The sequence below is a fragment of the Poecile atricapillus genome, chromosome 1, assembly GCF_030490865.1.
Source record: "Poecile atricapillus isolate bPoeAtr1 chromosome 1, bPoeAtr1.hap1, whole genome shotgun sequence".
Classification (NCBI taxonomy): Eukaryota; Metazoa; Chordata; class Aves; order Passeriformes; family Paridae; genus Poecile; species Poecile atricapillus.
In genome coordinates this window covers 143,664,294-143,675,904 of record NC_081249.1, presented here as the reverse complement: position 1 = coordinate 143,675,904, position 11,611 = coordinate 143,664,294, and positions in this window count along the sequence as shown.

Below are 11,611 nucleotides of genomic sequence, written 5' to 3'. Positions count from 1 at the left end.
GAAATTAATGTTCTACTTAGCAGCAGAGAAGTGAGCTGTAAAGTCAGCCACCAAGCTTTAAGAAAGGACCAGGAGTAGCCAGCATGCTTTTCAAAGAGAGGAAGCAGCAAGCTGCCAAGTGTAATAAAGACACAAGAGATTTCTCCTTGGGAACAAAGCCCATAAAACACACAGCTAAAGAGATGAGAGAGAGGCCTATAAAAGAAAGAGTAAGGGCAAAGTCTGCAACAAGACCAAACAGAACAAAGAGGAACAAAGTCCTCCCTCTACCAGGCATCTGGTAATACTGACATGCCTCACTGTAAGGAGAGAGCCAGCCTCCTAGCAGCCCTGCCCCTCTTTGCAATGGCCAGAGGGATGGATTTGCACCTGAATAGTCACTAATAGTCTTCATCTGAGAGAGGAAGAAAACCCACCTGCTACCCACTCATACAAGTCCTTATCAAGGCAAAAAAGAGAGTAGGAACAGTGCTTTTGTTTAGACTCTTGATTGCTCCAGGGCAGGAAGATGTGTGTGTTGACTGTGCAATCAAAACAATAACCCAGCCCCTCAATGTGTGGGACTTATGAATCAGTGTGGAGAAAGAGTGATAAGTAGCTATCTCGTTAAGAACTTCCTCCTTCATTGCATCCCTTCTCCTTTACAGTTTTTAATGGGTGTGACTCACTTACTTTGTATTTCACTCTTTTGAACATTTGAGTTGCAAGCAAATGATCTACCTAATGTGATGCTTAATGCAGAGGAAGACAGATGGTTTATGCTGTTGTATCAGTAAAAGAGATTGTTTATTTCTATAATGACCAAAAATCTCATTGTTGTGACCAAAAACCCAAAAAGTTCTGAGATTGTGGCTCATAGCAAGCCGATTATTGTTGGTGACAAGTACTGAAAGATTTTGCTTTAAATGTGGCCATGCTGGGCAGAATTTTGTGTTCCAATGTAAAGACTACATCTCTATCTGAAGGAAATTTGCAGTCCTGCTGAAAATAATTTGCCTTTCTATTTTAGGATCTCTGGCACATACATTGAAAACTGTGGTTTGAAAAATAGGTGTAGATGTGTTGTATGTGATCTAGCATGTTTGGTTTTGTGGCCAAAGAGGACGGAGTCTGTCTCAACAGTAGCTCCGTTCTTTTCATGATTTCCTAAGTCATGCCCACTTAGGTTTTGGGCACTTAAGTTTTTGCTATCTCAAAATAAAACCCTACTTTCTTTGCACTCTAATTTGGTAACCTAGGTCTGCAGTTTTCTTTTCTAAATCTTCCTGTGATTAGCCCAGCAGATCCAATGACCTGTCCTTCCTAATTACAGGTGCTCTTCCCAAAGATGAGGAGCAGAACGTGCCAGTGATCACCACCTCCCTTAAAGCCCAATGCTTTTTATTTAGAACAAAATGTTATGGAAAAAAGCTACTTAATAAGCCAAGAAATGACTCACACACCTGCTAAGTGTTGCCTGTCTTCCTTGTGGTGCCCTGGCAAATATGATAAGCAAGATCTGCCAGCTCTTTAATTCAGAGAGAGCATCTGTGTATCAGCTCGTGCTGTCTCTGCCCCAGAAGACAAAAATGAGTGCCAGGATAACAGGCATGAGAACTTGTGTGAAGACACACAGGTTCCACAGAAACACTTCTCATTCAGCCTGGAGCACAAATGTATAAAGTAACATGTGCTGCCCAGCAGTCGGTCCACACCATCCTTCCCATCCTGTGGGCCAGCAGTCAGTTCTGCAAAGCTGGGTAGACTCCTGCCTGTCATGCTGCTCTCTTAAGTCAAGTGCCTGCCACCTTCTTGCATGTGGGAACAGCAAAAACTTGCGTGGTTGGCAGCTGAGAATACTCAAAAGTAATCAGTAGCTGTTGGATTTTCTGTATGGCCAACGATGGGCATTGTCCTCCAGTGCTCAGCCATGTGCAAGATCAAAACAGGAGAAGCATCTGCCTGGGCAGAGCTGTTGTGTGTGTTGGTTGTGGGCAGTCCTGGGTTGTCCTGGTGCATTCCATGCTTCATAACTCTTGTGGAAATTTGCTGTAGCAGCATTTGAAAGCTTGGTGTTACCATTTCCATCATGGGGAAATCATCATGACCCTCAAATACTTTAAAACCATTGCAGATTATGAAGATAAAATTTTTTCAACATTAAACCTCCTTCAGTTGAGTTTTTAACAATTATGATGCTTCCAAGCCCTCTGGAATGAGAGGTCAGAAAGTGCAGCTGTAGCCCATGTGGGAACAGAATTTTTCCAGCGAAACAAGATTAATCATGTCTTGAAGAGTAGTTATGATTTTTGTGGTCTTGTTACCAGACAGGCAATGGCTCTGGTCACAGCCTGTTTGAAATCTGGTTTGGCTTTACAAAAACCCCAGTGATATGTGTATCTTACTGCGCTCTTTTTGGGGAGGGAAGGTTTCCTTTCTGCCCTGTATGGAACCCCGGGGCCATGTAGCAGACAGGCTGTGCTCTCCTGCACTACGAAGGATACAGAAAGCTTCTGAGAACATATCCTATCAAGTCATAGGCTGTGGTGGTAACAGAAGGTAGGTAGGAGGAGCACCAGTGTCCAAGTCTCAGGCACTTGACTGCCTGGCCAAGGCTGCTGTTGTAGTGGCTGCAAAGAGAGGAGCTGATCAACGGGGTGAGTCAGAGCACTAGCATAAATTGAGGTGAATTCCCTGTGGCTGCCCTGTGTGTAAGGGGGTGTGTCTGGGGGAAGCTGACTCCAGGCACGTATAAGACTGGGAGCTGCTGGACTGATTCACCTGTGCTCCCTGTGACACACGGCACTGTCAGTGCAGAGCCCTGGGCTGCCTGGCTCTAGCACCGGCCTTGCAGTGACCACTGGTGTTTCTGCCCCAGCTTTGTGTCACCTAGACATGCCCATGCCTGCAGACACTGCCTTCAACTCCCTCCTCCAGGTTTCCACCTGAAGCCCCTGCCCAGAAGCTGTGTCTTTGCTTTTGTTCTCTGGGCATAAGTCATGGGCGTGCTTTGTGTGCAGTGGCAGCTCTGTTACTGTGCTGTGTCAGAACGCCTGAGCAAGCGGGGCTCCTGCAGCCCTGAGCAGCCTCTCCATGAACTAATTATGGCTTCCCTGCTCCCAGGGGGGCATGTGTGAGAAGGTTTCTGCCAGCTTTTTGGTGGAATGCGTGGCAAGGAGGGGTAACTCACCAGCTTCTCTAGGAGCAGAGATGTTTCTGCTGCACCTTCTCGCCGTGTAAGCAGCGTGTGGGAAGTGTTGACAGTGCAGTTCTGCTGGCCATGCTCCTAATTGGGAGGCAACAGGAAAGTGACTCATGGGACACTGCATCCTCTTCTGTGCAGGCAACACGGTGACTTGAAGAACAGGCACTGGACCACACAGAAGCTGTGGGATTGACAGCAAAATGTTATAGGCTGACAGTGACCAAGCTCTTGGCTGGTTAAGATCACGACTGAAGTAATCTGAGCTCCTCTTAGGAGTTCCTCAGCTATCAATGACCTGTGGGCACCAGCAAATAGAGTTCTGCTCCGTCCAGAGCTGTCATACTTTGCCAGGGTTTTAATAGCTGTGTCTGAAAACAGCATCCAGTGTTGACAGAACAAGGTATTTACTGTTAACCTGTCTGCTTGCGTAACTTCTCTGTGCATGTAATTGCAGTGTCAGTCTGAACTTTTTCCTGCACTCACCATGTCCTGACATCGCTGCTCTTTCGGCTGACCCTCACCTATCAATATTCCCTGTGAGATTGCTCTTCTCTGTCTGGCCTGATTCTGCTATCGATCCTGTTCTGGCATTAACCTTTTCCAGCTCTGCCATGACACGTCTCCATTGCAGGTTTTAATTCTACTCGTGTTCCTAACTTTGTCTTACCTGAAATCCTGCTACATGCTGAGTTTTTTGGAGCTGATGTGAGAGCAGAAGCTCAGGTGAGCTATGCTGAATTCAGTAGCTTCATCTCTTTATGTCAAGGCTAGAAATTTCCTTGTAATTCTTCCCATTCTAATGTCATCTCTCAACAGCTCTTCAGTAGTTTGAGGTGTTATTGTATCTTCCCAATGCCAAATACCCTGCTTAGTTATGTCTGTCTGTATGTGGAGACAGTAACAATGTCACCAAAGCAGAATGTAAGTGCAGTTTTTCTGCCTTGTCTGGAGTAAAGGATGGTGTAAGGTGCAGTACTACCTGCATCTGGGCCCATTTGGCTCTTAAAAAACAATTTTAAGACTTTTTTGAGAGGAGGTGGAAAAGAGGGAGAAGTGTGATTGATTTGGTTTATGTGTTTTTTTAGAAGTAATCTACTTAAATTAATCCAATCTGTTTTCTACCTGCAACCCTGTAACAACATTTGTAGAACTAGTTTCTCCAAAGCTAATTATAACATCAGAGTAAAGGGCGATGTAGTTTGATTGAATTTGAATCCAGATTTTACCAGGGCACCCTCCCTGTTTAATGGCCAGTGTGAAATCTGGCAGTGAGTGGTACAGTACAGACCATGGGGAACCTTCTCCTGAGACAGACTAAACCTGCAGACACTCTGGTCGCATGGACACTGCAAGCTGATGACTGGTGTGTCAGTGGAATATCAAAATCATAGCTTGAGTGGTTGGTATGTTACGTAATGATCGGACTGGAATGTTGTACACAAGCAGGGGCACCGTCACCACCTGTTTACTAACTCTGATGTTACACGTAGCCTGAGGTTACATCAGGATAAAGAGCACACAGACAGATTCTCATGAGGTGGGAACACTAGACTGGTGCCAGGACAACAGCTGACAATGTCAGCTCTTTTTGAGAGGTATGTCCCTCCCCTCATTTCAAGGAAAAGCCTCGAAATGTTCCCTTGATGGTATCCTCAGTATAAGATTTCAGGACTCTCAGCTGACACATATATTTCAAATCCTCAGAGATGAATACCACCTTAATACAGATTGCGCTGTTGAGGAAAGACTGTTCTGTTATCTGTGTGTTTTGGATAGAAAAAGTTCCTTGAGTACATCTTTTCAGTACAAAAATAAGTACAGTATTACCCCAGAGCCTTCAACTGTAGAGTTGCTTGTGTTCCAGTTTCTGATGAATGTGGCATTGCTAACAGCGGTGCTGGGACATGTACAACCTATTCTTAATTTTACACATACATGTCATATTGTGGAACAGTGACTGGTTTCCAATATATTTTAATCTGTTCTAGTTGTACTCCCATTTTAAGAAATCTGTGCCAGCTAAGATAGGAAGGCTGTTGCCTTACAGGCTTTGAAAGATTAATGATTCTTCAGGATAATAATTTTCTCTTTTTAAAATTGCCTTTTAATCTCAACCTCCAGTCCCACAGCACTTGGCTATAATCTGCCAAGACCCCAGCCTAGCAGCAGGTAGCTTGCAGCATCAGCTGGAGCACCTGGGCACTGTCTGGAGGAGAGAGGCTTCATGCAGATGTGGATGCAGGGTGAAAGGACAGTAATGTTCTCTCTAGGATCTTGGTTGGCAGAAGCTTATTCCTAAAGTCTGTCACTGCAGGCTAATGCCAAAGCCTTCAGCTTTATTCCATGTCACAGTGCCTTGAGCATGGAATGGGCAGTCACAATGCTGCCCTCTCACAGACTGACCATCTGCGTGTATGATGTTAAGATCAGATCCTGCTATGTTTTAAAGCTTAGACAAGAAAAGAAGGATCAGAGGTTCCCAATTGAAGATTGATAAGAACGTGTTTAAATCACTTGATGCTGAACTTTATAATGTGCTTAAGATTAAGCAGTTAGTGATTCCTTTAATTTGAGTCTGAGCCTAAGCATAAGAGAAGTCTTTAGAGTCAGAGGTAGAAGGAATCTGTCCAAATCTACCAGTGCCTTTTCTCTCCAATCCTGAAGACAGCTGTGGTGACCACACTATTTCCCATGGATTGCTTCATGCTGCATCTCCAGTTGAATCAACATCACCTATTCTTCTCCTATCCCCCACTCCATTACCTTCTGTGCTGAAATGGGAGCCTCTAACACGAAGTTTCCTCAAAGGAAGGCTGTGGATGGCTGTTCTCTTCTAGATCCAGATGGTGGAAAAGCCTCAGCTTTTCTTTTTGCTTCTCCAGACCTGCTGGCAGAGCTGTGTGTATATGTTTTATCCTAAATGAGCAGGACAAGCAGACTGCTCTTCAGCAGCTTAAGATAACATCTGATGCCACAGTAGCTTACAATGCACCTCCAAGCATTCCTCTTTTCCCTTAACTGCCTCATTAAACTGGCTTTACAAGATTTTCCCTTTCCTGTACTGCAGAGCAATACAGTAGAGCCTCAGGATTTCTTAGCCCTTGGATTTCCATGGATGAGCAGACAAATGGAAGGGGAGCAGACGACTATTGTGTGTCAAGGGCTTGGCTGTGAAAGAGCAGTTGTGGGTGGATGCGTGGATAGGCAGGTTAAATGCAGCAGCAGAAAGGATTTAGATTTCACTGCAAGGTGACGGAATGGCACCAAGCTGTGATGGTGCAGCAGAATAGGGCTCCACTCATCTAACAAAGCCCATGTGCCGCACTTCTTTTCAGTCAATACAAATGTGGGAGACCAAATTTAAGCTAAGAACTGTCTCTTATCTTCCTCCCTTCTAGCCAGGGTGACTTGGTCTATGTTGAACATAAATATAGTTTTGCCATGTGCCTTCTCTCAAAGATCAGCAGGTGTGAGGTCTTCTAGTTCTGTTGTAACATTTGGCTAGTCACCAAAGAAAAGTCAGAGCTAGATTCCATAGCATCCTGTGTGGAGCCTTGAGGCTGACAGGTAACCCCTCAGACAAATTTCAGCCACTTTCCTGTAACAGAGCTGGCCTATTTTCTTTGAGCTATTTTTGGCTGTTCTTTTGAGATATATGTGGTAGAGGAAGCTAATGAGAGCAATTAAAGAGGAATTTCAAGGTGCTGTGCTGGAGGTAATGGAAAGAAGGTGTCATGGTATGATTGTGCAATAGCCTCACGTTTTAGGTATTGCTCACGGTGGAACGTGCCCTGAGAGGACTCAGTACCTGAGTAGAAGGAAGGGTCATTGTGGCATATTACAGCATCCATGATATATGTAGCAAAGATTGCATCATAAGGCTGAGCATTAGCATTAAAGAGCATCCAAAGAGCCTTTGAGTGGGAGAAATCCATGTGGGAAGGCCAGCTGGTGGCTACATGTGGCTTTTCCCAGAAGATATCAGATCAAAATAGTTGCAAGCTGAATCCCCCACACAGCTTTTCTGTGTGTTTGTTGGGAACATAGTGCCCTGGATTTGAAAACAATTGATTTCATGCTTTGTGACCAGGCTAGTCAAAAAACAGCAACAAGTGGGAAACGGAGAAACAAAGGCAGGGCAGGAAACAGAACTGAGCTCTTAATATGACCCTTTAAATTGAAAAAGCTATAAAAGGTTGGCATGGATTTCATAAACAAGGGAGTTGGGGAACAACACAGTTTGAAAGCATCATTGTTTTTTGTCAAATTTTTATTGACAAATCTTTTTCCTGGTGTGTTGCCTCTGTATGAGAGAAATTAAAGCAACCGTATCTGAGGTATCTGAGTACCGTTATTTGACAAATATTGTACCAATGGATCCTCTTAAGAAAACTGAGGAGGCAAATTCCTCTTCCCATGCAGGCTTTTTTCCTCTGCTGATCTCATTCTCCTCATTTCCAAGGGCCCTAAACAGGACCACTCAGAATCACAGAATATTCGGATTTGGAAGGAACCCACAGGATCATCCGAGTTGAACTCCTGGGCCTGCACAGGACAGCCTCAAGAGTCACATCATGTGCCTCTTAGCAACCTCTAATCTGCATGTGGAGAGGTGATGTGAAAGAAAGATGCTGATGACCATGACATCTGAAATTATTTTATGGCTTTAGCAGACCACAATTTATCATCAAAGTTTGTGTTGACCTTGCTCTATTCAGTCTGAGCATACCTCTTGCCTGAGCAGGCTCACATGTTGCATCAGTGTCTTCTAGTAACAGGCAGGACTCTTTTTACACCAGTTAATTGTGTCTAACTATCCCTCTTGGCAGATGAGTGAGTACCAGCCCCACTTTACACCTAGGAAGAGTGGGAGGGGAAAGTGGCTTGACCCAAGTTTAATTGGCAGCCAGTGTGAGCAATGTCAAATACCCTGTTCCTGCACCCCAGCCCTGTGCATGCAGAAGTGGTGAAGTTCCTTGCAGAACATGGGAGAGGAGTTAAGTGTTGGGCTAACACTCTGTGTTAGATATTATATCCCTTGTTGGGTACTGAGAAATGCACGAGGGGAGTGGGCTGAGGGGCACAAGCTGCACTGCCAAGCAGAATAACAGGGACATGGTAGTCAGGCAACAGGCTTGCACTGGCCTGCTGAGCGCTGGCAGGAGGACAGCCTGGGTAGTCTGATGGCAAAAGGGATGCTGGCCTCATTTCAACCGCTCAGTCTGGCTGCATCAGTGCCCTGGTTGGTATTTCCTTCCTTCTCCTCTAAAGAAAAGACAAGATAATTTGAAGCAAAAAGCCAAGACTTTGCCCTCTGGAGGGATTCCAGGGTTGCAGATGGACCGGGCTGTTCGCAGTGCTGCTGGAAAGCAATTACATTTGCAGCTCAGGGGAAGGGAAGAGGAGGAGGGAGAGTCACTGAACTGACAGCAGGGATAAGAAGGTAGCTCATTAGCACATCATCTTTTCTGCACCCTTCTGTGTGGGAGCAGATCTCCATATGATGACATTCAGAGTCTGGCAGGAATGTCATCCTGGAACTAGGAGGAATTTTTCTGCAAGAAAGTGTGTGCAAGTAGGTTTAAAGAGATCAAAAGTGAGTTCCTCTGTGGTCCAAAGAGCATAAGGGTTCATCCTTCAAGCTTGTTCTCAGACTTCACCACCAGCTAATGACCTGGAATATGAAGATAAAATGTGGAAATAATGAGGTATCCATTAAAATGAAACAAAAAACCCCAAAACAAACAAACAAAAAAACCCCAAACAAAACCTCCACAAGACAGAAAAACCCCAAACCAACCAACCAAAACAGAACTAAAACCCCACCCCTTCTGCTTTTCTCGGTCCAGCCTTAGAGTGCATGCCAAGGAGTACCTATTTATTGCACTGTATCTATGGTAAATCATAGCTGGAAAAGATCATATCTCCCTTTATAAACATCCTTTATGGTGGATGAATTTTTAACTGAACATTAGAATTAGCTGATCATGTGCTAAGCAGTTACTTGAGCTTGGAGAATTCTAGCAGAAGCCATGCAAAAACCCTTCTCTTTATGGCATTCATACCAATTTAGAGAGCTAAGTCCTGTGTCAGTGACAGTGGCCTGTTGGAAACCCCACAGTACAGTGGTAATAAAGATATAATACACTTAATTATGATCTAAAGGGTGAATTCCTTATGGGCTTATTCAAAAATCTCATGTGACTGCTTAACAACACTCCCGTCCCCTGAGAAGTCCTCATGGTCCCACAGGAAAATATCAGAAAAAGCATACCTTAAGTGTTCCCCAAAGGAACAGTTGAGAATGGGAAATGTGTGTGTCTCACATCAGGCAAGTAAAAAGTCTGTGCACTGAGATAGTCCTCATGGCAGAGCTGCTCTCCTTTTTATGAAGATTTCTGTTTGCATGTGGAACTATTGGTGTGGGGATCCTCAGTCCTTTCCTTGAGACACGGATAAAGAGGCAGAGAATGAACTCATACCGAAAACTTCTGAACCCAGCGAAGCACCAGGTAAAGACCAGCCCTTCTTATTTTCTCTGAATTCTTCTGTCTCGGCAGTATAAAGCCTGTGGAGCTCAGAGGGCAGGAACGGGAGTGCCCGCAGGACCCACAGCGCCATGCTGTGGTAACACCTCCGCTGGGACAAGCAGATCGAGTAGTCTGGGTTTGCAGCCAAAAGGAATTTCTTCAGTATTGCCTCCTCAGGATTCAGGTTGTGTCACAGTGTAGGAGCTATGCCATTTTCTTGGGCACATCCCACAGAGGGCTAAGTGGCAGCAAGGCGGAGGGCAGGACTGCAGAGAGGTGTTTGTCCTTAGTGTTCACTCTGCCTTCACGGACAGAGGATCTCCAAGCTCTGTTCAAACCTGCTGTAACCTACAGTGGATAGACGATTCCCGATGGAGAACGTGGTGGACAGAGAAATGGGGAATTCTGCAGAGGGCAGCTGCAGAGACTGCACAGCAGGAGCTGGGAGAGAAGGGAGGGAATGGATCCCTAACCCTGAATCCTTCTCATCCTGGTTTACACAAATGTAACTGTTGGAGTCAGTGCAATTACATTTGTAGGAAAGCTAGCTGAGAAATAAAGAAATTAGCTCCATGTCTTTTCACCAGTTGTTCTTTGTACTACTGGCAAAGCTTTCTTCACACTCCAGAACACACTCCATCCAGCTTATAGGAAATTACATGCTGCAACTGTTTAGCAATGCTCTTTATATAAAATTAAAGCAGAGGACAAAAGGAGAACACAAGACGTGTGCATCGAATACTGCACGGGTTAATGCAAAGGCATTTTGGACCTAATCATTCAGCTCTGCAAAATTACAGGTGAGGCTGCTCAGCACCCTGAAGGCAGATGTGTGCCTGCATGAAGAGGGGTTCTCCTTCATTTGGCAGCTGCAACCCTGTGGCTGTAGCTGCCTCAGGACACAGGAGGATGGCTGGACTAGCAGCATTAACACAAAGGTGGTGTTTATGGAAGTCAACAACTACACTTAAAAAGATAGAGAGAATGGCATCCACCCTTCTGGGAAATGGCTGGTCTCTGCAGGTCTGGGGTGGTGTCTTCTCCTGAGGCATCTATCCTGTGTGGCTGCCTAGCAGCACCTTGTGTCTCTGCCTCTCTGGAACATGACTCAAAAAGGTTGGAGAGCTGCAATTAGTTACTCAGGAAGGAGGGAACAGGGTCTGAAGCAATGAAACAAAAGTGAAAGAGAAGCAGAGGTATACAGTGAGAAATCCTTTCCAAAGTAAATGTACACAGTGCAGCTATTTGCTATGACATTCTGATGCCTTTCCATAGAATCTCAGAGTGTTTGAGTTGGAAGGGACCTTAAAGACCATCTAGTTTCAATTGTCCTGCTATGAACAGGGACACCTTCCACTAGACAAGGTTGCCCAAAGCCCCATCCATCGTGGCCCCAAACACCTCCTGAGATGGGGCATCCATTTTGGGTGAGTTTCTGCAGCTGCCCACTGCAGAGTTCACCGTCCTTCTGTCTCTCACATTCCCTTCAGGTATTGTTATCTAATTCTGGTGTAGGCTAACAAATACCCCTTATACTGTTCTAACTGCCCTTTCACTAGTATAATTCCAGCATGTGTGTGAGCCTGAGAAAAAGAAAACAAAAGATAAGCAGCCACACCCAAACATCAGTGCTGCAGAAATGACTGACTGTGCTGGGCCCCGAGGGGTTCTGGTGACATCTTTAACCACACTTAAAGAAGCACAGGGTCTGCTCTTCCCACGTGCCTCCAGGCTGCCATGGGGGTCAGCCTTTCCGAGCCTGCAGTCCCACTGACAGGAGCGCTGCCTCTCCTGCTAACCTTTGGAAGGCCTGTGCTCCATGGCCTCTCTCCCTCTTTGCCTTAGAGGCACCGATTAAATATCTGTATGTTAACGAGCCTCTGACAAGAAACACAGT